This window comes from Crotalus tigris, unplaced genomic scaffold (assembly GCF_016545835.1).
Source record: "Crotalus tigris isolate CLP2741 ecotype Arizona unplaced genomic scaffold, ASM1654583v1 scf7180000023830.6690815, whole genome shotgun sequence".
Classification (NCBI taxonomy): domain Eukaryota; kingdom Metazoa; phylum Chordata; class Lepidosauria; order Squamata; family Viperidae; genus Crotalus; species Crotalus tigris.
In genome coordinates, this window is record NW_024100214.1 from 6,470,797 (window position 1) to 6,497,337 (window position 26,541).

Consider the following 26,541-nt stretch of genomic DNA (forward strand, 5'->3'; position numbering starts at 1 on the left):
GGAATGAAGCACTCATAACTCCAGGAAGTAATTTGTACTACTGCTTAATAAGTCATATATTATGTATGGATGTTTAATCAAATGTGAATTCATCTGACAGTGGCATCATATTCTTCTGTATATCAAACCCTTTTCTGATTTGTTTTAAACTCATTTCGTCTTTCAAATAATTATATATCTGTGTGTCTGTGTAAGGTTAGGAAACAGAAATGTAATGGAAACAGAAGATGTTGTTGCCAGTCTGTTGAACCATGTTAGCAGTTTGCTAAAGGACTTCTTTATCTTAGCAGGCAAAATAACAGCAACCATCTGTAGAATGAATAAATGTATGGACACAAGTTTTAAGTTCTATATGAATGATGTGATAAATAAAATACAGAATTCATTTAAAAACACTAGTTAAAAGTAGCCTTTTTTGACTATGCTTTATTTCTATCAACAGAAGTACAATTATTATCATATGGGATCCAGGTATTTTTTTTAATGATAAAAGGGTATTCTTATACTTGAAACCAGTAAAGTAGAATCTCAAGATAGTTCTTTTTTACTGAGAGTCTAATTTTCCTTCCCCTCCATGTCTAGTTTAAAGGTCAAAGACAATCTTTGTGGCTCATGTATGTCACAGGCATATTCTCCATTTCTCACCTCCAAAAGAAAACCAACTTGAACAGAAACGTCTCTAGGCTTATAGTTCCAACAGCAGAAAGCAGAAAGTTGGTTACACCAGCAGTAATGTCTTCTAAGGAAGAAGCATGCCATACTCCAGAGGAAACATTGTGCACTGCTCTCTCTGATTTGTAATTTGGATTGTAAAATAATATACTTCGTTATCAAATAAATCTCAGTTACAGCAGCAATGAGTGCACTGTCTAAAGAGCTGAGGGAGCAGGTTAGGGATCACCATGGTGAAAATCTGTGTAGTTGCTAGGAGTGACAACTACTTGATGGCATGTAATCACCATCAAACAAATGAGTATTAAAGTGGAAGAAACTGCACAATCACATATTGGAGGAAATAACAAGTGGATGTTATGAATCAAGATTTTTCTGGTGCAGTAGATAAATTAAGAAGCTAGTTTTGTACTCTTATGTCTGACTAATCCCTGCAGCAATTCTAGGAATCATGATGTCCTTGCCATTTAAAACTGCAGGGCCATTCCCTGCCCTGCTAAAGTTAAGAGCAGTTAAGTGTATAATGTTTAGGATTTTATCTCCGAGTTCTTGAAAGGTTATGAATGGCTAGCAAATAATGTTGGAACTACAGGATAATCCTGATCCTTCTTCATTGATCTAAAGAATACCCCCCCAAAAAACAACGACAACATTAACACAACCCCATCTTAGCTGCACTCACACACCTTCCAGCCTACTTGTGACCTATCCAGGACTTCCTGGCAGCTTTTCCATTGGCTTTTCTTGTTGGAAGTTCGAAAATGCAAGTTGTTATTACACAAAGTCCTCATTTAATAACCCATGATCTTTGCTTAACAGGGGCAACAGGGACTGCTGGGATTGTAATTGCTAAATAATGCGGTCACACTTTAGAATTGCATTGCTTAGTGATGGAAATCCTGGCCCCAATTGCTGCAGTTAAGCAAGAACTACCTGTACATATTTAGAAGAAACTTCAAAATAGCTCATTAACTGTTACTATTGAAGAGGAATTAGTGGGCAAATCGTATAATGCTTTTGGGCATAAAATCATTGAATTGTCATTAAATATAAATAAATACTAGAGGGATGGAGTAAGTCATATATTACAGTACAACCAGACATACTCTGCTATCTCCAGAACAGCAGCTATATTACATCTAATCAAAAGGGCTAAATTAGAGTAGCAACATCCCCCTTGAAAGTTCCTATAATTCTAAACAATTTTCTAAGTAAAATCAAAAACCTTATTTTCATAAAATCTGAGGAGGGATTATACATTTTGAAGGATGTAAATGCCCTTCCAGTCATTAGGTTGTTATGAAGAATTTGGCTTGATTTTTTAACTATTGAAGCAGCCAAAGTTACTAAGCAACTTTTCTGATACACTGTTACAATTGTTCCTATTTTCTCCCAGGCAATGAGTCTGTAAGCTATTTCATTCATTCTTTCAATTTATGTAGTCACCCATCTCACATATGCGACTCTTGGCAGTTTATAACAAAACATTATATATAGAATACACAATATAGAACTAAAAATCCATCATAGCCAAACAGCATAAAAAACCAGCACCAACAAAGCCAAAAGATGGGCTCCATCATATATTCAAAGACCCAGGTCAGATTCTGAGAGCCCAATGAAAGGCCAATAGGATCGAGGTCAACCTTATCTCAGATGGAATGGTGTTCCACAGGTGGGTGCTGTTGCCAAAAAAGGTTTTTCTTCCGGTTCCCATAAGTAACCTGGTCCCAAACCATAAAGGAAGATAAAGGAATGGATTCAGTGCATTCTCACTTGGGAGCACCATAATTTTCTGCCGGTAAATCCTTGCCCAGAAAAGCAATGTTGCAAGCAACATATTATAACCCCACTACTATAAACTTGACGATCTAGGAAGGAAATTCAAGACTTTAGGGGCTCGAGTATGGAAGAGGACTAAAGGGGAACATATTGCAAGTGAATGGCTGCAGAAATGGCATCAAGTGGATAAGACTTGACTTAAAACTATGGTCAGAATTACTTCGATAACATCTGTTGGTACATGGTAGCTGAACCTTCACAAAGACAAGTAAAAGCATGGCCAAAGCATGGTGAGTTAGATCAAGAAAACTCTGCATTAAATTCTGTGGTGGTTAGTAACAAAAGTCCTCAAATAAAAGCTTATGCACTGTGGAAGAATGTGGAAGTATTATTATAATGGAGGCTTTTCATCAAGTTAAACTACTCAGTGAAAAACTTTAAAAGCTCATGAAGTTCACACCCTTTGCTATATATACAATATGGGAAATAAATGACTGTAAATTTCTAGTGACAAATTGATTGAAAAGTATAATGGAAACAATCCTCAATTTTTATGTTGTCCCCACACCACTAGTTTTTTTTTAAAACTCAATCTTCAGATATTTTATAATACAATAAAGTTTATATTCTTTAATACATGTACTCCTTTCTGTTAGTTCTGTAAAATTTATATCCAGAAACAATTGTACTTCATTCATGTTTCCATTCTACCCGATTTCTGTCATACCCAGTATTTGTTTCATTCACAATTAAACATTCTAAGTGTCTCATTTTGGCTCAGAGATTTCTATCATTTACATAAAGATACTCTATGTCAGTGGTTCTCAACCTGTGGGTCGGGACCCCATTTGGGGTCAAACGACCATTTCACCGGGGTCGCCAAACAAAGCAGCCCGCCATTTTTTTCTTCCTTTTCCTTAGCTGTGCTACTCCCTTTTATTCTATTGGCTTTTGAAAGCCAATAGAATAGACTTTCTTGAATAGAGTCTAATTCTATTGGCTTTCAAAAGCCATTAGGAATTGTCCAGGCTGTCTCTGCCCTGCTGAGCCCGCCAAAAGTCCCATTCTGCAAACGGTGCTGCACCAGTTGAGTAGTCCTCGACTTACGACTGGTTGAGTAGTCCTTGACTTACAACCGGTTGGGGGGTCACGGCATTAAAAAGGTTGAGAACCACTGCTCTATGTCCTTTTTTCAAAATATTGTTGAAACAAGCCCTTTCCATATCCTTTTTGTCTCCTGTCATGACTGCCCAATAATCCACTTCTAACATTGGCTTTGCCTTATGATATTTTCTGAAACATCAACATCCTTCTGAACCAGATACTGCCCAAGTGCCTGTTGGCTTTCCCCCCAGGGATCAGTGCCAACTGATCTGGTTCTATCAGGCTCTGAGGATGTTAAGAGAACATTGGCTTGAACAAATGTTTTCATGCCTCCTATCCAGTTTAACAGTGGAACAATATCAAACATGCACTGCATCTCTTCTACAGTATCTCCAAATCCAAGGATTTGCAAATGAGTGTCTAACAGCTTATCCTCTGGAAAACAAAAAGACCATCATCACTGACTAAGTATAAAATATCATTAATAGTTAGGATAAGATAACTTACTGAAATGCAATGGTGAGAAGACTGATGCAGAGATCAAATGTTACTTAGCTTCTGAAAAGAAAAGTATACATCAATATGTCCCCCACTGCAATTCATTGTCCACCCACATCACCGTCATAACCAGTAATGTGTATACAGCATTTGTTTTGAGTCAGGTCCCAATTAGTTCCAACTATTGCCACTAATACTCTGTATGTACAGTATATTTACTACCACAAGCTGTTTGCCTTGGACATTCAGTCACAACAAAAGAAAGGGATGATAACGTTAGCAGCTGCAGACTGCAATTAGATGATAAAAACCAATCCAGTTTCCATTAGCATATGATAGCCAGCACCAGCACATTGAAGATTTGTTCAATTTGTAGGATGAGAAAAAAATGTAAGTGGCTACAGTCATATACATAGGACACAGAATAACAAGGTTGGAAGGGACTTGCAGGTCTTCTAGTAGTCCAACCCCCTGCTCAAGCAGGAGACCTTATAGCACTCTAGACAAATGGTTGTCTAATCTCTTCTTGAAAATCTCCAGTGATGGAGCACCCACAATTTCTGGAGCCAAACAGTTCCATTGATTAATTGCTCTTACCGTCAGGAAATTTCTCCTTAGTTCTAGGCTGGATCTCTTTTTAATGATTTTCCAGCCATTACTTCTTGTCCTGCCCTCAGATGCTTTGGAGAACAGGTCAGTCCCCCCCCCTTTCTCTGATACCCCCTCAAATATTGGAAGACTGCTATCATGTCACCTTTAGTCCTTCTCTTTGTTAGGCTAGACATACCTAGTTTTCAACATTCATTGTGCAGTTTAGCCTTTGTAGCCCTTTTCAACTTTGTTGCATTTCTCGGTACTCTTTCTAGGGTCTCAACATCTTTTTTTGTATCCTGGTGACCAGAACTGGATGCAGTATTCCAAGTATGGTCTCATCAGTGCTACATAAAGCAGCACTATCACTTTACATGATCTTTAGATTATCCCTTTGTTGATCCAGCATAAGACTGCATTGGCTTTTTTGGCAACTGCAGCACACTGTTGGTTCAAATTAAATAGTGTGAAAAGAAAAATTAATACTGTAGCATGTATCTCCAGATATTAAAATTCTAAGGAGATTTGCTGATTGTTTTCACAATATATTACTATCCAGCATTCCAATGTTAGGAAACATCCAGTTGACCTTGGGTTGTAATACAATTTCAAAATAAAATTCTTCATCAGAAATCATTTAATCATGAGTGTTTTATCCAGCAGACAGGAACCAGGCATCAGAAACAGAGGATGGGTGGTCTTTTACTGACCCAAATGATATTACAAGCAATAATGGGAGATCTATTTGCTGAAATAGAGGCTTTGTTATGGAAGCCTGCTTGGCGTAGGAAGAAAGCCAGAATAAGACTAAAAAGAGAAATTTAAAATTATATGTAATGGATTAAAAAGGTTTTGAGAAATATGGACTGATTTAAGGATTAAGATTTAGAGTTGAAAATTTGTGATTATTAGAATATATATGTTAAACAGCATAAGAATGTATTTTCTTGAATAATATGTTTATTTGTATGAAAATTATTTCGTAATGGAATGAGAATAAGAATATGAAAAAGGCTTTTAGAAATTCAGATAGCTTTAACAACTAATTGAGTGTGTTAAGTTAGTAAGATGATGTTTTGTGTAATAATAGGTGTGTTCTTTTTTTTAGATATGATAATTATTTGAATGAGATTTAAATGCTATTTGAAGTAATAAGACAGATCTGTGATAAAATCAATGGTTTATGAGATTATGAATTAGAATATATCTAATTAGTATTTTAACAGGGATACCCAAAGTGATAATACATTTATCTAAGGCAGTGGTTCTCAACCTTTTTATACGGTGACCCCGGTCATAAGGATGTGCCCCATGCGCGGCGCGCATGCTGGGGGCTGCCCCCATGTGCGACGCGCATGCGCGGGGAGCTGCCCCATGTACGACACGCATGCGCGGCGGCGCCCCCATGCGTGGCGCGCATGCCTGGTGCCGCCCCATGCGCGGCACGCATGCACGGTGCCGCCAGCTGAGGGAAAAAATGGCGGATCACGTTGTTTGGCAACTCCCGTAAAATGGTCGTTCGACCCCAAATGGGGTCGCGACCCACAGGTTGAGAACCGCTGATCTAAGGTTAAATTGGACTATGGTAATTGTAAATTAATAAAGCTCAAAACAGGATTAGGATTTATAGATATGTAATGTAGAAATGGATTATGTTAAATAGGTTATATTTGAGGGAAATAGAGAGGGAACATTTAATGTATTTACTTGAGCTATTATATGATTTTGTTTTTGGATGATTGACCACCTAACCACCACCATGTGTCTTGAGCATTCTGTTGTAAAAGTTAAAAAAACCAATAAAATTTGTTATATATAAAAAAGAAATCATTTAATCATATAATGAACCGAAATGTGCATTATACTAGGTCACCACATCTACAAACTTAACTGATTACCAAGTAGTTTAACAAACAAAGACCAGCATCATGCTGATAATGGTTTTTCTTAGTAGTCTATGGAAGCTGACTTTGAAGAAACAGGATTGAAAGAGTATTAAATGCCTTTGAATTTTGGGTTGGAGAAGATTCCTGTAAATACTATGGATAACCAAGAAAACAAACAAGAAAATCATAAATCAATTTTTCTCATGACCAAGCTCAAATTATCACATTTTGGTCATATTATGTGAAAATTCAGCTTTCTTGAGAAGTTCTTATTGTACAGAAATGTGAGAAAAGAGAAGAAAAATATGACCAGCAGCAAGGTATACGGACTCAATTATAGCAGTGATAGATGTATCTTAGAAGATCTGAAGGTCAATCATCCTGGAGAAAATCTATGTAATTGACCAGAGTCAACACCAACTTGATGGTGCATAATAAACAAATAAAACATATATACTAAGATAAACTTAGCATTTATCCATATTATTTTTACTTGCAGGTATGATATTGAAGGTGAAATAAACAGAGGTCTCCTTGTATAGAGTTTTAAATAATGAGTTCCAAGAACACGCCCTCATACTTGCCTCACCTAGATAGAAACAGCTTTCATTACTATCTGAAGCTGGCAAAATGATATCTTGAGAAGAGGATCGATTTTCAAATTTTATCTACTAAGCTTTGAAAAGAAATAGCAGCATATTATGGAAGTGTATTTATTTTCTGCAGAGCACAAAAATGCCTATTTACTTTAAAGGATGTAGAAAGAAAATTCTAACTTCTCAGAAACGCACTTAAGTAAAAATATTATTAACACAGATATGCTAAAGGAGAAAAATATAAATAATGAAGAAGTATGGTATATTTTTCCAAAATGCTATAATACTGCTGAATAACGCAAAGGTGTTTTTTTTCTTTAAATGTAGACCCTGAAGATATTAATGGAAGAGCCAGTGTGGTCTAGTGGTTAAGGCACCAAACTACTAGAAAGTGGGAGATTGTGAACTCTAGTCACACCTTATGCATGAAAGCCAGCTGGGTAACTTTGGGCCAGTCCCTCTCTCCTAGACCCACCCCACCTCACACAGGTATTTTGTTACTGAATTTCATTATAAAATGAAATCCAATAACAAAATGAAATTCAATGGTGAAAAAAGCAAGGTTCTACATTTAGGCAAGAAAAACCAAATGCACAAGTACAGCATAGGTGGCACCATGCTCAATAGTAGTAACTGTGAGAGGGACCTCGGAGTCCTAGTAGACAATCACTTAAATATGAGCCAGCAGTGTGCTGCAGCTGCCAAAAAGGCCAACACAGTGCTTGGCTGCATTAACAGAGGGATAGAATCAAGATCACGTGAAGTATTAATACCACTCTTCAATGCCTTGGTAAGGCCACACTTGGAATACTGCATCCAGTTTTGGTCACCACGATGTAAAAAAGATGTTGAGACGCTAGAAAGAGTACAGAGAAGAGCAACAAAGATGATTAGGGGACTGGAGGCTAAAACATATAAGGAACGTTTGCTAGAATTGGGTATGTCTAGTTTAACAAAGAGAAGGACAAGGGGGGACATGATAGCAGTATTCCAATATCTCAGGGGCTGCCATAAAGAAGAGGGAATTAAGCTATGTTCCAAAGCACCTGAAGGCAGGACAAGAAGCAACGGGTGGAAACTCATCAAGGAGAGAAGCAACCTAGAACTAAGGAGAAACTTCCTGACAGTGAGAACAATTAATCAGTGGACCAGCCTGCCTCCAGAAGCAGTAAATGCTCCAACACTGGAAGTTTTTAAGAAGAGACTGGACAGCCATTTGTCCGAAATGGTGTAGGGTTTCCTGCCTGAGCAGGGGGTTGGACTAGATGACCTCCAAGGTCCCTTCCAACTTTACTACTACTACTACTACTACTACTACTACTACTACTACTACTACTACTACTACTATTATTATTATTAGCTGTTGTTGGGGGCAAAATAGGAAGAGGAAAGAGTGTTAGGTATCTTTGCAATTTTGAGTTATTTATGAAAATAATTAAGATGGGATAAATATGAAACAAAAGATAAATATTTTTATTATTTGTTAAGCAAGTGGCACCAGGATTCTGAGCATTAGAAGGTGTAGGTAGTCCTCAACATATGACCATAATTGGGTCCAGAATTTCTACTGCTCAGCAAAGCAGTTGTTAAATGAATTGTGCCTCATTTTATAACCTTTTTTATAAGGTTAAGTGAATCATTGCAGCTGCTAAGTGAATCGTGCGGTCATTAAGTGAATTTGTCTCCCCCAATTGACTTTGCTTGTTCAAAGCCAGGTGGGAAGCTTACATATGGTGATTGCATGACTGCGGGATAGTGCAACTGTCATAAATACATGCCGATTGCCAAGCACACAAATTTTGATCATGTAACCATGCAATGGTTGTAAGAGTGAAAAACCGGCCATAAGTCACTTTTTTTCAGTATCGCTGTAACGTCAAATGGTCAAAAACAAATGGTAAGTGAAGTACTACCTGTAGTTAGAAACAACAAAAAGATACCAGAAGGTGGCAAGGACAAACTATTTCTGTTTTGCTACTGAGAAAATGTGTGTCATACAGTGGACAAGAATCCAGTTTAATTCAAAGAAGTCTTTATCTTTATACTGGAAGTCATGTGTTTGAAAACGCATTGCAATAAATTCCCATCCCACTCATAATAGTTAAATAATAACTGAAGTGAACTTAAATGCCACAGCGTTTTCTAGCTGTGTGTAAAAGCAACTTTCCTTTAGATCAGTTATTTCTTGACAAATGCAGAGCCAAAAATACTGATGACAGAACCATTTTTTAATGGCCTAGTGACAAATTATGATTGGCCAAGTGAAAAATGTTGACTACTTTCCCATTTTACATTCAGCATATTGCTAGTAACGCTTATTAAAATAATTTAGCTTTTTTCTATGCTGTATTTATGATTTAGAATGAAACTGAAATGATCTGACTTTAGCCTTCAAGTTTTGGAGAAGCAAACCACCATCAACTAGGCCACTATCAACTGTATTTCCCAACCAGAGTTCTACCTAGGCTTTGCCAGTTAATTAAAGAATATTATATTGTCCTTAAAACATTTTACACGTGAGTTGTTGCAAATCACTGCACAGCACGTAAACAGAAAGGCAAAGGAGGACAATCCCATTTTTTTCTCACACCTCCACATATCACAGATGTTTTTCAGTGCAGCAATATCAGCAAGTGCAAGTCAAGACAACTGTGTAAGATCCAGATTAGTAAACTAATACTTGCTAGGCTGTAAGCCTGTGACTTTGAAAATACAAAACGCTTTCTGGCAAATGCAAATCAGGGGAAAATGTGTATATTTATATCATACTCACTTAATTCTAGAACTGTAATTAGTCACTGTGGATAAATAAGTGTGTGTGAAGTGCAAATGGCTGCATGGAAAAATCTAAAGTGACTTTTTTAAAAACAGTAGCCATCACCCTACAAGTTTCAAAGACATAGCTGAGCATGGCAAACCTGCGCCACAGAACAGAATTCCACGATTTCCATCAGGTAAAAGGGTTTTGATATGTGAAATGCGAAGCTGGTTTGACTGCTTTGAATATCTCATGGGACAGCCATACAATTTTCATCCAACTTGGAAGAAAAACTGCCAGGATAGCTGGGAAGAAACGGTATACTGTACTATCAATAAAGCTTCTACAGACCTTACATTTCACTCCTTTAATGTCATTTCATTTCATGAACAGAGTAGTTTCAACAGTTAACCCTATGGTGGACTACACAGTTCCATGGTGATTTTTAAAAGGTCTAAAAAACTGTTCTTAGTAGCATGGAATAATATTTGAATATGAATATCAGACTTTCTATCCACATTCAGCACATGTTGATTCTTCAATAATATGGTTGAACAAGTGTTCGGCATGGTTTAACACTTTAATATTTGCAATAAATACCATTTCATCTATTTAAATGTATTCAGCCTGGAAAAATCAGATCAATTAAATGGCATTAAATTGAGAAAAATAAAATGTTTTGTTTAAAAAAAGAAAAGCAGGATAACTACATTAGAAAATGAAAAACCAAGACTGTCAAATTATTCAGGCAGTGATTAACATTATCTAAAAACTAAAGCTTTCCAAACCTTTCCCTTCATTATTCAACATTGTTTATCAGAAAGTCCTTTTTACCACTTATCAAAGAGTCTTTGTTTCAATGTCCCTGTCATGATTGGGTAAGGAGTTTGTGTGCTATTAACCAAAGAAAAACCACTTTTACCCAATTCTGGCAATTTACCCAGATTTGGAAAAGCACTGATCTAAACAATATCCACCTAAATCAATGTAAGAATTTTCCATATGCCATCAAGATTTATGACACTTCAGTTATTGTGGAAAAAAATCACTTCTCTTTAAGAAGGATAAGGAGTCATTGCCTAACACAAAATACCTTTGATGTAGAGCTGTACCATCTTCTATAGCAGTGGTTCTCAACCTGTGGGTCGGGACCCCATTTGGGGTCGAACAACCATTTCACGGGGGTCGCCAAACAACACAGTCCGCCATTTTTTCCCCCTTTTCCTTAGCTGTGCTACTCCCTTTTATTCTATTGGCTTTTGAAAGCCAATAGAATAGACTCTCTTGAATAGAGTCTAATTCTATTGGCTTTCAAAAGCCAATAGGAATTGTCCAGGCTGTCTCTGCCCTGCTGAGCCCGCCAAAAGTCCCATTCTGCAAACGGTGCTGCACCAGTTGAGTAGTCCTCGACTTACGACCGGTTGAGTAGTCCTCGACTTACGACCGGTTGGGGTCGCGGCATTAAAAAGGTTGAGAACCACTGTTCTATAGTCTGCATAGCATTCTGAGCAAAATGCAGCCAATTTATAAAAAGTTAATACAGGTAGTTGTTGGGTTAGCACAACAATTGGAACTGGAACTCTTGTTGCTAAGCAATGCGGTTGTAAAATACAATGTTGCGTGATTGCTTAGCAGTGACAATCCTGGCAGTCCCAGGATTGTGTGTTGTGTGCCATAGGTACTCCATAGGTACTATGGAGCATGGGCCAGAAGCAGGGGCCACTGATGGGTGCTAGAGAGTATAGGTGAGAGCCATCAGGGGCTAGTGAGGAAGCAGGGACAGAGTGGGTGCTATGGAGTGTGAGAAGGCACAACTCAGAATGCAGGCAGGCAAGCAGGGGGATGTTACAGAGTATAAGATCCCAAGGATCTTGTACACTGTAGCGGGAACCTTGGGAAAAAAGGAGGTGGGAGCAATTTGTGATTTTTCCTAGTATCTTTTCCATTGATTTTGCTTGTTAGAAGCTGGAAGAGAAGGCTACAAATGATAATCATGTGATTGTGAGATACAGCAACTATCAAATGCAAGCCAAGTGCCTGAATCATAATCCTTTGACTGGAGGGATTCTGCAATGACTAGAACTTCAAGTACAAATAATAAATATGTACTACCCACTCAGTGCCATTATAACTTTGAACAGATATTGATAAGTGGTCATAACTACCTGTACTGTAGATGAGCATTCTCAATTCTTTAAATAGTGTTAATATGTGTTTTTGTTGAAATAAATTTTCCATATTACTGAAATTGACATAAATGCTGAACTGTATTAACTTTTTGCCATACATATAATAAACACGATAATATTTCCAGGTAGTTTTAAAAGCATGCTATAGAAATTTCACATGTCATGTAATTTTCATACATGTTTGTTCACTGTAAATAAACATATGTTTTAGCCTACAGATTTCAATTCCTTTGTTGATGAAAATTCAACAGTTGGATCTTGTAGATGTGTATTCTCAATTCTTTCTTTTAAAGTGCTTATATGTGTTCCTGTTGAAATAATTGTGCATATTACTGAATTCAACTGACATAAATGCTTAACTGTGTTACCATTTTCTCAGTTTAATTACAAATATTCCCCTTTTTCCTAATATTTTTTCAAAATCCACCTTCCTGAAAATGTCAGTTAAGGTTGCTATCTCTCCTACAGCTTCTGAAATGAAAACAGTTGCAACAAATAGCATTATCCATTGCTAATTTCCTGTTTTACGTCTTTATTTTTTAAATTATTGGTTTAAAGCTCATATTAGATACGAGTAAATTTACTATATAGTATACTCATATATTTGGTATATTAACTACAAAGTATATTAATGATGTATCTCTCAAATCCTTTTCTGTATTCTCTATTGCACATTTGCATTATTTTTTTGCAAATTGATATTCCTTTTTTTTCATTTGACCCAAATTTATATTTTTGAAGAAAGACTTTTGTTCAGTATCTTCCTTGACATAAATTAGTTAACTTTAATGGTAATGTTACTGACTTGCAGTATGTGTCCTAGCTAAACTTCCATTATTGAGCAGTATAACTAAAATTGAAATTTGGCATCCTTTCCAAGAACTGTACAAAAGTTCTGAGATAGTTTTCTGTATGTTTGTACTAAGTATGTTTTATACTGCCACCCATTGATAGGCATGATCTTGGAGTGTTCAGTATGATTCTACACTGAGTGGCTGTTAATATTCTTTTGGATAAGTATAATATTCAGAATTTGTGTCCACAAAACAGCATAAAACATGTTTTTGAAAGTTATTATAGTTAAAGGATTATATTTAATAGATCCATATTACTGTGAATGATATCTAACATCCTTTTTACTCTTACTTTTTAACCAGGCTTCACAGTTTTGATCCAATCAGGCTGGATTTCTGGACAATTTTACTCTTAAACACGCACTAAATTGAATAATACGACAGTAGTTAGTGGGAGATGCATTTTTATAAAACCTACACAATCTTAGTTGATTGTCGGGAAGTCCAAGGGCTGTAGAACAGATTGAAAAGTTGAAGAAGCATCCCAAAAGAAGATAACAACAATACCTTGTCCACATTATTGCCAAGAAAATTACGTGGGAGTATCCCACAGTCAAAAGAAATTAAGCTTGACAGGAAGAAATCTTTATGGTAATATTTTTAATAACATCAGCAACATTGATATAATTATCTTGAATCAGTACAAGCACCTTATAACCACTAACACAATCATTTAGAAAATGTACAAAACTAATCTCCATCATCACTGGGTTAATTTTTATCCTGTTTGTCTGAACCCAATTAAATTTACTTCCTGCTATCTTTACTCCTTTGGATGTCTTATTTCTTTTATTCTTCATCCCCATATCACTCTGAGCATTTGCATTAGGGTAATTATAGCTCCCAGCATATGGTGCTAGCTCTATTTTGCTTTCTTGAGTTTCCCAGTTTGACATCATAACTGGGCTCACATATTGCACTTAATTATGCTGTATTACATAAATCATACTTTATTATTCAGCATTATATATGAACATCAAATTATACATTCAATAAAACAATAGTTAAAATGTAACATAGCAAGCTGTTAAGTAGTGTTACTCTTAATACTATTTAATTTTCCATACATATCTTACAATTTTTAATACATGTGACTAGTTCTCCAGTTCTCCATGTTTTCTGAATTCACGTTATATCTATTCTTTTCATTAAAACCAATACTCTACCTCTTGTGTCTGATTCTGTGCATTAGTGTATAATGTCTACAAGTGATGTCCTGTTCTAAATATCTTTAGCAGACACATTTTCCCCCATAGCCAATCAGGCTGCATATGGGTTTTTCTGTATCCTTTCTATCTGGGCAATCAAAACATTTTCCAAGTCAATCCTTAGGGATAGCTCTTTCTGCACCAGGTATTTCCCATTGTCTACTGATATTCTCCTAGGAATCTGTTTAAAGCAGCTTTGTTAATTTCTCTCTCTGTCTTAAGCGTAAGAGAAAATGAAATACTATTAGCAGTTGATTAATTGTAGTTGAAGCCTATTACTCCTAGTTTCTTCTGAGTTGCTCCCCAACCTTGCTTATAATCACCCAGAGTTGCTGGGATATTATTATTAGCTTTTCATATTAATATCAAAATCTCATAAATGCACTGAAATCTTTTGACTTTCTTGCTGCAAATAACATTTTATTATTTCTTTATATAATTTTTACTGAGACTTATAAACAAAAAACCCTAACACAAAGTAATATAAAGAAGGGAAAAGAATGAAACAGAAGATCAAAGGAAAAACAAAAAATGCAGGGGAAAAAATTGAAGAAAAATAGAAAAAGAAAAAAGATATAAAGAAACGGATTCTGACATTCTTCACAGCAGCGATAAGTACAAATATATTTTAACCTTATATATTCCGGTTCTAAGAATAATCTATCCCATCTAATCATCAAAACCATTAAATCACAACTTCATTTTTTCCCCCATTTTTACGCAAGAAGACCATAAGAGACTTCCAGTCATCAATAAATACATCTTTTCTCTAAACAAAGAAATTAAGTTGTCCTTTTCAGCAACAAATGATATTTTAAAGAGAATTATGTCTGGAAGAGTTTGATTCAAAGCAGACTCAATAGTTTATCCTGGAAGTTCTGCCTTTCAGCCTTCAACCTAGCAACTGGAATTTGGTTTCCAGGACGGAGCTAGATTTCTCCTTTGATGCCAACATTTGCAAACTTTGTGCAAGGCAAATAAGCTATCATGGCATCTGACTGCTCTTCCATTACAAGCTGAACTGTATCTGTTTTTAATAGGCAACATCCAGTACCATCACCCCATTCCCAGAGGCAAAGCTCTGGTAAATAGTTCTCTGTTTATTCCCCAAAGATCAATCTTGAAGATTATTTTGAAGATTGAGTCTCTTTCCCTCCCCCAAACCATCCTTTATTAAGACAACAAAGGAGCCATCACTCTAGGAAAAGATCTTTACTGTCCCTCACTGACACAAACATATACACAAAAACACTGAATATTTTATCTTATCTTTCAATTCTAGCTTGGAATCATTTGTAAGTTTGATGAAGAAAAAAAAATTCTGCAGTTTTTTTTTAAATTACACAATAATTGTCTGGAGATAGAACCCTGTGGTAAATCACATCTTTCCAGGTTTGTAAGAAAACACTGAAAATATCTTTTGGACATGTCTATCAACAGCTAGCTGACATTTGAACAGCTTTTTGATAAAAATGTGGTGAAAAGTCACATTTAAAAAAAATGTGCTGCAATAAACTTTCCCAACCTAAGGATTTCTAGGTTTTTGGATTTTAAATCCTCAAATACTGTTAACAAGCATGGTTATTGCTGAATATTGTGAATATTTTCATGTCTCATGTACACACAGATTGGGGAAGATTGCAAGACATTTTCATAACCTTATCTACAAAATTGTTTAAAGCAAGTGAAAAGATTAATCTAGCAAATATAGCTTTTAAGAAATACTTTTTTTGTAATTGCAGCATTCTAAATGCTTACATTTGAAATTGTCAATCAATGTATTCAGTTAAGATATATTGCAGTTTGTTAGATATTGGCTTTGTGTCCTTTGTGAAGCAACTGCTTAATGATAAGCTTAACATTAATTTATGTTCAGAAGATATACAGGCTGGGGGTCACATATTACACTAAGCTACTTGTTTATTAAATAAATCACAACTGGGTACACACAGCACATAAGCCAATACTAAATACTCTGAAGCTCAGTGTGATTTATAAATCCTATTGTCAGGATAATCCTCACAACATGTAAATGAAGCGGGTCATTTTCAATTAAAATCAAGCCAGACCAAGCCATCCTTTCCTGTGGTTGTCATCTGTGTAGATTTCTACAAAAATTGCAAATTTTCCCACAATTTAAATTTTCTGCAGGGGCAGGTAATGCTCTAAATGCGACTGTCCAAATTCAAAATTGTCCTTTTTTTCCCTCCCTTGCTATGAGAAAGCTCTGTTCCATGCTTGTGATCCACATGCAATGGGATTCTGGGAAAAAAGATTATGTATGATTCACTGCATATGGATTACAAGCATAGAACATGGCTTTCTCACAGCAAGTAGGAAATGAAAAAATATATTAGAACAGTCAATATTTCAATCCATTAGCAGCAACACAGTCATTCACAAAATATGATAGGTCAATTGATATACCGAACTAACAATTTGAAAAGCAGAAGACAACTATTTGCTCAGAAAAGAAAATTGGTCAACAATCAGAGAAGTTTAAAGAATCCAGGCGAGTGAATTTAAAGCACTCATTTATATTCATTTATTTTGTAATGAATGGGCATGTGCTTTTCTAATCTTTCCAAACCATACTCCTAATCAACAAAATTAGCAGTCTCTTTATCTGCTTTAAGATGCACAATTAGCTATTATACAGGATCTGATATTTAAAACCAGGACAAATAAATATAAATGATACATGTAAGATTTTTATCTCACCTTATTTTTCCAATATAACTCAAGATGACAAACATACCAACACTCATTTCTCCTCCTACTTTCCCCACAATAACAACAACCCTGTGAGGTGACTGGGCTGAAACAGAGTGATTGGCCCAAAGTTACCCAGCTGGTTTTTCATGCTTAAAATGGGTCTAGAACTTCATCTCCTGGTTTCTAAACTAGCCCTTAACCATTACACCAAACTGGCCAGCACCTTTACCATACATTAGCATAAAGCAGTTTATGACACAATACAAAGTGTTATAAAACATTTCCTGTGTTGATGTGTTTGACTGTGCTAAACCATTCAACATGAGCTATATTCAAGACAGACACACCTCTGAATATATCCCAGCTTTTCCAATGAAGGCAATACATTAGAGGTTGTGTCACTATTGAAGGCACTGAGGAATCTGGTAAGTGAGTATCTCTGAAAGGATGACCCAATGGGTCAGAGGTTGTCTAGTACAGGGCTTTTCAACCAGTGGTACGGGACCATCCTAGGGAAGTGGTAGCGGGGCGGAGAGGAATGAGCTGAAGTGGCGGCAGCACTGCATAAGCCGGAGGGAGAGACAGCTGGAGCTGCAGAGCTGTCGGGGCTCGGCAGAAGCCCCAGGATAAGCACCGGGCTCCAGCTGATTGGCACTTCCGGAAGCTGGAGGTACCTTGAAGAGAAAAGGAGGGGGGAGAGAGGAGAGGATATAAAAGGAGGTTTTGGCAGGAAAGGGCCAAGGGGCTGCCTCCACCCTGTCCTCTGGGCACACGAAGAGGAGGCGGTGAGCACCCAGCATCCCTGCTGACCATCCCTGCTGACCACTGAGAAAGAAAAAAGGCAAGAAAAGGGATTCCCTTTCTCCCAGGATGCCAGTGCTCGTGTGCTTGTGACCTTCTTTGTGCATCCCCAGGGGGCGGGGCAGAGACGGCGGGGGCCCTTGCTGGCTCCAGGGCTGCCGTGTGGATCTAAGGCTGAGCGCGTTCCGGTTTTGATGGCCCCCACCAGTAGATCAGCACCACACCCACTTGCTGATCTAGCCTCGCTTCCCTTTCACTGGGACCGCCCCTGCCTGTGTGGGGTAGCTACGGCCGGTGGCAGCATGGCCAACGGCAGTGCTGGCAATCTCTCTCCCTCCCATCATCCCTTCCTGAGCGTGGAGAAAGGAAAGAGAAGCAGGGGAGGAACAGAGGGAGGGAGGGAGGGAGGGAGGGAGGGAGGGGAGGAACAGAGGGAGGGAGGGAGGGAGGAAGGAGGGAAGGGAGAGAGGGAGCTGGGAAAGGGACTGCCTTCTGAGTGTTTCTCAGGTTTATTTTTTTCAGCTGCCAGAGGCTCCGGGCAGGAGGCTTCACATTTTGACTCCTCCCCCATTTTTCCCTCTGTGTGGCTCTCAGCTCGCCTCTCCCAGACCTGTGCACATGTGTGTGTGTGCAAACATGTGGGGGTCTCACTCCTTGCAGCCTCACGCTGTGACATTGAGGAGGAAAAGAACAGGAGAGATAAGAGAAGCTGTGATGGGAGCTTCTTGCAGCCTTTCATGGGGCTGAAGGCAGGAGCTGAGGGGGACAGGGTGCGATGCGATCGGTGGCACGTTGAGAAAAAGAAACAAGTACTCCAAAAAAAAGAGGCTTTCGTTAGTTTGCAGCCTGCCATCGCAGAAGGTCTCTGTTGAGGGCGCGGGACTGCAAGGGGTGAAACCCCCGCCCCCCGTGTGCGCGCACACACTCACATGTGTGCAGGTCTGGGAGAGGTGAGCTGAGAGCCATGCAGAGGCAACAACAAGGGGGAAGGGTCAAAATGTGATGCCTCTGCCCACCGCTGCCATCTCTGCCCGGAGCCTTTGGCAGTTTAAAAATAAGAGCAGGGAAGGAAGGAAGGAAGGAAGGAAGGAAGGAAGGAAGGAAGGAAGGAAGGAAGGAAGGAAGATTATAATGAGGGAGAGAGGGTCTGAGGGAAGTCCTACCTTAGCACTTGGCCATGACCAGCCTTGCTGCACTTTTGCTATCCCCTTGTTCCCTCTTCCCGATCTTCTGGTGGTCTCCCATCCTATCACTGAGGATACTTTGGTTACAAAGCCGGGTCTCCTTGCATGGAGAGGGATTTGCCCTCCCTCTGACCTCCAATTTTGCCCTCCCACACACACCATGAGCAACCTGGCCAAAGAGAGTGAGCTAAGCAGCAGCCTCAAGGTGAAGGTAAGCGCAGCCGGGGGGGGGGGGCTTGAGGAAGGCTGGGCTGAGCTGGGCGCTTGCCCTCCACTGCCCAGGGCTCTGGGCAGCCTGGACTGCCAGGGGTCCTCCATGTGGCCTGAGAACAAAGGAACCACCACCGAAGAAATTAAAACTGGTATATTTTTCTTTTTTTTTTTTTTACGGTTTTTAACATTTTATTAGATTATGGAATAACATACAAAAATACAAAAGCAAATGGTAGGACACAGTGGGGAGGAGAAAGGGGGAAAAAGTGAGGGGGAGAAGGGGGAAAAAAAGGCAACGACTTCTAACTTCTTCTGTTGCAGAAGAATGAAGCATTAATATCAAACTTCAGCTTTTTACTTTTCCATAATAGTATAAACTAGCCATTTCTATAACCCCAAATCCCGCCCCTTTTTTTCAGTCATCAAGTTTTTAACATCTTGCTAAGCACTGGTGGTACTCGAATATTGTCATGTCCTAAAAGTGGTACAATCTGTGAAAAGGTTGAAAAGTAGCTCCTCCTTAAATGCTAAGGAGTAAGTGATAAGCCAGCTGTAAAAACAAAAAGCAGTCTGATATTACTGGATAAAATTAACTTCTTTATCAGTTCTAGCTTTTACCAAAACGTTATCTTCTTCTTTAAAGAAAAACCCTAACTCCTGCAGCTTATTTTTGCTTACAAAATGTAGTGCCTTTATCTTTGATGCTTTGGACATCAATACAGTACTAAGATATCTGGATGAATATAATAAAGTGGCAATGTGAAAGTAATCTGAAGAGTGTGCTTATTTCTATACCATGCTAAGCAATAATTTGTTTGCTTCATACAATGTGACAGAATAGATGGTTTACAGCAACACTGCAGCTTAGAGTATGATTCAGACAGAACATGGCCTAGTGACCTAGTCACATCCTTTTGCACTGCAGTATCTTCATACCAAAAAATGAATCACATAATTTTATTTGTATTTAATATCCACTGTATGTTGCACTAAGTTTTTCATTGACCAAATATCCCTTAGCAACAGTAATGTTGCTTCTCTCAGGCTGATTATAATTACAACCCAGTAAGTCTGAGCAATTCAGACTAATCCTGATAATGCTCATTATTACTTTAACTTCTCTTTAAAATAGGATGATCAACTTGAATAAGATTATAATTAATGTCAGTAATAGGAATTTGGAATCGGGTTTAGAGAATTTCAATCCTCAGGGACATGATTCAATAATGTTACCTAATATGGAATATCAATATGGAAAACAGGCAAATATAGGTAAAACACTAAGTGAACAGCCAGATCTGTATAACATACAGCAAAAAGACTTAGGTCTCCAATACTCAGGATAGTTTCCTGACATGGAAAATCTTGAAAGAAGACACACACAGTAACTTCTAAAATGCAGCATATCCTACAAAGGATGAAAAGGGTTGAGTGCTACATTAAGAAAAATGCAGGGAGAAATAAGAAACAGATCAACTCCCAATTAAAATGACAGATACTACAGAATTTGCCAAGCCTAAAATATACATTCTTTGCAATTTTTCATCTCTACAAATCAGAGCAAGCAGATAGCAACTGGTACTTCTGCACCGGTTGCAAAGAGATTCAGTTAATGCTAATAACTGTATAAAGTTACACAATAAAAAAACGTATTTTTTTCATCTCCTTAACTTTAGATGGAGCCTGGGAAGACTGAAATCATGTTGCCAGGGTGAGAGCAAATATATTAGCACCATGAAAACTAAGTCTGCTGTACTGTTGGTGCCACCTGGGCCCACTCATTTCATCATTTACCAATCATCTGCTGAGTACTGAATGATAACAATAAAATATTTCTAATTTAAAGAAATTTTTAGCAGAAACAAACAAGTAATTCTATCTCTAAAGCTGTCAGTTTCAAAGACGGGTAAAAAATGCTACTGTCGGTATAACTATTTTACTTGGGGAAAAAAAGTACATAGGATTGTAAATTTGGTGCTATGCATGTTTGTGTTTATTACAACTATAATTTCAACTCACATGCTTTTACATACTAGGTTACAATAGCTGTTGATACATGCTCTTAAGCCTTAGGGATAGGGCGGGCCAAATATCTAAATGGAAGAGTTCAAGCAAGAGGCCACATGCTTATAAATCAAGGGTAACTAAGTGTATGTGTGTAGGTATGTGCATGTGTATATATACACACATACAGGTATACACACACACACATATATGTATGTGTGTGTACACACACACACACACACAAATTTGGGCTTCAGCTTATTGTGTATGCTGGAGGTTAAGAATGTCATTGCTGTACTCTAATGCTTTAATTTCAATAATTTAGTTTTTCTCTTAAGATTTAAATTCAGAGAGGAAACCCCACACAATTGCCAAACAATGCAAGAGAAACTCCAGATAACCTGATGTCATGTTGGCAAAATCATCTAAAATACTATGAAACAATAATGAAAAATAGAAGTGATTCTGTCCTCCAAAAATATTCGCTAAAATTACCAGGATCTGCAACTCTGAGGGGGGGGGGGGAACGAAGCAGGAAGAACAGGCTAAGCCACTCATAGAGGACTTAGGAGGCAGATTGCCAAATGGCCCCACCCTCCCTCTGAAAGGGACGACAAAATAATAACAATACAAATTTAAAAGCATTAGATTAGTTCAACTGGCTGAACCCTAACTTGTGGAAGGGCAAGCCTATCCGGAAGTCGGGTCTGTTAACCACAGCGAGTTCGACCCTATATTCATAGGAAGGAGAAAGATTATCGGGCTAAGATACGAGTCCAAATTTGTGGGTCCCTTGAGAACACCGCGTCGGACGCCCATCTGCAAACCTTGTGGCTATAGCATTGGAGATAAAGCGCAACCCTACGCTATCCTACTCAGATGGAAGTCCGCACTGACTTCCAAGGATTTTATTCACAGGTGCGTGTTCCGGATTACAGCCCAGGAGTTTGCGGCTGCAAAAGTAAGGACAAAAAAATAAAATAAAAATGCAGATCTGGCGAAATAGGAAGGGGGAAAGAGACTTCAGGATCTATTTATCTGGGGCACTTCAGATCCTTACCTGGACGAATCTTCAGCAAAGCAGATCCTTTTTCCTCGCGCGGCTTCTTTCCGCCTCCTCACTCTCGGAACAGCCACCCGAGTCCTCCACTGCGCAAGGTCACAGGCTCCGCTCTACTAGGGGAGAGCTACTTCGCGTTTCGTTCCTGCTGCTTCCCCGCCGAGGGAGCCCCCGCGAGTTGGCAAGTTCGTCGCGCGCCTCCTTCACGGTGGAGTAGCGGCTTGGCGCCCGAGCGATCGGCTTTTCCTTCTCTGCCCGCAACCTGCAGCCTCTTCTCGCCACACCGGTCCGGGGAACGGAGTTCTTCTCTTCGCCTTATCGGTGAACCCCGCCTTCCGTCCCGGACTAAGCTCCGCCCCGAATGCTGCTCTCCGCCAGCAGGTATGGGCAGAGCTACAACGGAACAGGGAAGCCAGAAGGACAGCCTGGCGGACCAACCACCGTTTGCTTCCACTGCTCTGCCGGCCAAGACCTGGGCGAAGTTTGGTGGTGGTGGTGGTGGGGGGGGAAAGCCTTTCTTAATGGAGCGTTAAAGGCGTTCAGTTTAAGCTCATCCTTTATCTGCCTATTTTTCTTAATCGTAATAAAAGCGAGTATAGCATGGCTTTCAGGAACCACTTGTTTTCACGGGCCAATTATACAGTTCTAGTTGTAGCATTTAAAACACAAGTTAGGACAAATCAACAAGTGCATTTATAGCTAAGATTCCTGGCACACTTCAGCCAAATCCCAAGAGCATGCCTCCCAAATTGTTTAAGAACCCAGCAACACCAGGCAATAATAGCCTCCCAGACATTTAACCAGCAAGATCACCATGTTGCCCAGCATTTACAGTACAAAGATAGAACTTGCCTAACTAACCTTGTAAGTCCTATGCAAGGATTTGGGTTGCTTGGCAAATACAGCATAAGGGAGATCAAGGGTGACATTTCACACAAGAATTCAGACTATAATATGGGTGGCATGTAGCTGTTAGATCTAATGGCAAAAATGATTGGCTGGTTCTCTTATTGCTTGCCTGTGGTTAACTGAATCATGGTTTATTAACTGATTCAATCTCCTAGTTTGTATGCCAGTGAAGTGTTAATTACACAGGCTGGATTAATGTAACATGCTAGGTTCATATATGGCTAGTTATGGTTCAGTACACCATGAAAGCAGTTGCCAAATTGAACTTTCTGTGAAGTGCCATTTTGGGCACCATAAAATGAGCCTGACAAGAAAGAATTAATTCTATCTTTTCCAGGCAAAGCTAAACTTTTGCAACCCATTGAGGGACACACACCCCCATTCAATTCCCAATTGTCCCATTGACTTCAGAGCAAAAATAAATCTGTTTACATCTTATTTGATTCTAAAACCTGTGTCTCTTTCAAATCATTGTTCAATTCCAACTGGAAAAAAAAAAAAATCCAGCAGCTCTGAAATGCAATCCTTTCTCATACCCAGCCTCTTCCCATGTAATAGCATTCAAAGATCCTCCAGTACATTCACACTATGCTTGGTCAATTGCATGTTAAGATGGCTTTCAGAAGCTGTTCCCATTGAAGTTTTTGGCACGAAAATGGTGCCATTGTGTGTTTGGGTGAAGGAAGGGGCCCTGACTCAGAAAGTCTGAATGCAAAAAAGATGCCATTCTTCCACCACACTCATCATAATTAAAGCTGAGAACCAAGACTTCCACAACCAGAAAGAAATAGATTAAGTTCATTTGTGCTCCAAGCATCTTTGTGAATTATTTTTCTCAAGGTATGAACTGGCAATCACAGACAGCAATCTCTCTGACCAAAGAGCAACAAGGCATCAGACCTGTTTGACTCATCATCCTAAAAGCAAGCAAGGAAGCAACTTATATTTTCTGCTGCAACAAATAAACTGATAACCTGCAATTTTTTGGAAGATGTAAGGATGGCGCCATAATCAGCCTTAGAAAAGCTCTATTGGCTCAACTAGTCAGCTATTTTCCACTTGCTTAACAGATGCCACCCCACTCAGGAGAACAGATGAGATACCTCTCTCTGGAGTCCTTTTGATTTGTATTCCCCTAGCTGTTAATGTAAACATTTTAGAAATCTTGTCCATCCAAAATAGTATATGAAGCCTCTCCATTGGGTGAGCCAGAGTTTGAACATCAAATGTGTTAACCTCAACTCCAGTTATTGGGTTCATACTAGGATCAATGGCCCTTACTTCAGTGGTTCATCAAATGAGCTACCCAATCAGTTAAGCTGGCATTTGTCACAATCTGGTCCTTGACCAACTGCCTTAACAGCATTTTCTAAGATAGATTGGGTAGAACAGATTACCAGTGCAGAGATTTGATCACACACTCTGATACCTCTAGACCAAGGGTGTCAAATTATGTCACGTGACATGTCATGACATATCACAACTTTTTCCCCATTGCCGGAGCTGGGGTGGGTGCGGTTTCGGCATGATGCATCCGGCTGGCAGGCCACCAGTTTGACACCCCTGCTCTAGACTAAACAAATTCTGATGGTGATCTGTTCCAGGAGTGGCAACAGAATCCACTGAAGTAGTCTGGCATAAAAAGTGCCCACAATACAGAGTCCCATGACACAATTATCATTCCCTGTAGTTTTGCAAGGGCCATGAGCAATTTCCTCTTGGATGTCAAGACTCCCATAATGTGTTCTTGAGTCTAAGCAAAACAAAATTCTCTTCTGCTTAGTGTTTATTAGAACCCCAGGTACAAAATCTGTCCTAAGGAAGGTAAAAAATTCTTTCAGTTTCCATGATCCTCCTTTGTACATGGGCTGAACAGCCTGACTGATGCACAATCATAAACAAATTATACAGGTATGCATAAATATGGACCCCCTGGGTCTTCAAATGTCCATTAATTTTGTGCACTATCTGGATACCAATGTAGAATCAAATGGAAGGGCCTGGATTTAAACTGTTACTTTCTATAAGGAAACGTGAAGAACCTGCAGTGCTTTGATCTGATGAAAAGATAAAGGTGCACCTTGAATAGGTCTATTGATGCAAGACAATTGTTCATTTGGAGTCCAATGTAATTGTCCAGTGCCTTTAGGTTCAAATGGCTCTTCAGATCCCTTTCCATTTTGGAACTATGAACATATTGAAAAATAGGCAATCTAGCCTCTTGAAAACTATAATTTGCTCCATAGTATTGTTTATTCTTAAAGATTGAGTTTTCCTTCTAACATTTTGTAATGCTTCTCTGCTTTCTTGGAAATGGGCTACAAAATAAACCACCTCCTGAATTTGTGGTTCTCCATATTCTCTGTCCTTGTTCAATTTTTTGTTTGTTTTCTTTTTCTCCCTTTGTACTGAACCATTTTTACATTAAGAACCGTAATCTGAATATTAGAAGTCCCAAATAAAAGTACAATCTCTTGATTTCCTCCCTCCCTTTAGTGCCACTTCTGACTGCCCTTTTTATGGCACAAATATCTGCTTGCTTTCAATTTTGTTTAATATAGGTAACAACCTTTTAAAAGCCTACCCCCACCCCCAAAGTGCAAGAGAATGGATCAGACACAACTATGAAAGACAGTGTTATTCCTCTGGAAACCCTCTAGGAAAAAAACATCTACTGTATACTATAGGTTTAAAATGATCACAATATTTTGAAGCATTTTGAATACAGATATAACATCTATTTCTTTTCTGAAAGATGTTTATTGAGCTTTAGCAATTGCTTGCAGAAAAAAATGATCAAATAAAAATTTTGCACTTGTGTTCATTTTATTTGGCAAAAGTAAAGGAATATGATAAGAAAATTAGCACCCCATCCGTAAACAGATGGCAATTACTCATTTTCTTACTTTATATTAAACAAAGCAACTGTAGATCAATGACTAGTGTCATATAACTAAGATAAAGAATCCTGCTGGAAACCACAGGGAATTGTAACTAGAGCTGATATGACCAGACTCATACCAAAGGTTATTTAGCTCTACAAATATCTATAAGGGAACAACCTGTTATACCATATGATCAGCTGACTTCTTTATTTTTGGTTGAGTCAAACGTATTAATTGATCCACAATTTATTAATGTCATTAACAAAATAGAAGAAATGAATTAGTGGAACCAATGAAATTATCTGTTCAATTACTATGCTGATATTATATATGCCACAGTCAATTTTGGGATTCATTGTCACTTTTAGAATAAGATAATGGCAGCGTCGGGCAGGGATGTCAAACTCAATTTCATCGAGGGCCGCATCAGCATTGCGATTGCCCTCGGGGGGCTGGGTGGGTGTGGCCTACTGGGTGGGTGTGGCCTGGGTGGGTGTGGCCTACTGGGTGGGTATGGATGGAGTGGGTGTGACCTACTGGGTGGGCGTGGCCAGCTCTACATTGCGTCAATGGTGCCTGTGGGGGCCTGGGCAGGAGTGGGACAGATCTGAGAGTCTCTAGCAGAAGGGGGT

At 38.7% G+C, this 26,541-nt stretch overlaps 1 protein-coding gene across 4 annotated transcripts in view; it reads right to left on the reverse strand.

The window, feature by feature from the left end:
- Positions 1 to 26,541, reverse strand: part of RASSF7 (Ras association domain family member 7) — a 101,847-nt gene that overhangs the window by 40,582 nt on the left and 34,724 nt on the right. Inside the window, exon 1 of one of the 4 annotated variants that reach the window (XM_039322121.1) lies at positions 22,116 to 22,566. The exons of 1 other annotated variant lie outside the window; for it this stretch is intronic. The gene's annotated coding sequence lies outside the window, so the exon portion shown is untranslated. Of the gene's footprint in view, positions 1 to 22,115; positions 22,567 to 26,541 lie in introns of those variants that run through there. 2 more of the 4 variants (XM_039322117.1, XM_039322120.1) reach the window with 2 other exon arrangements.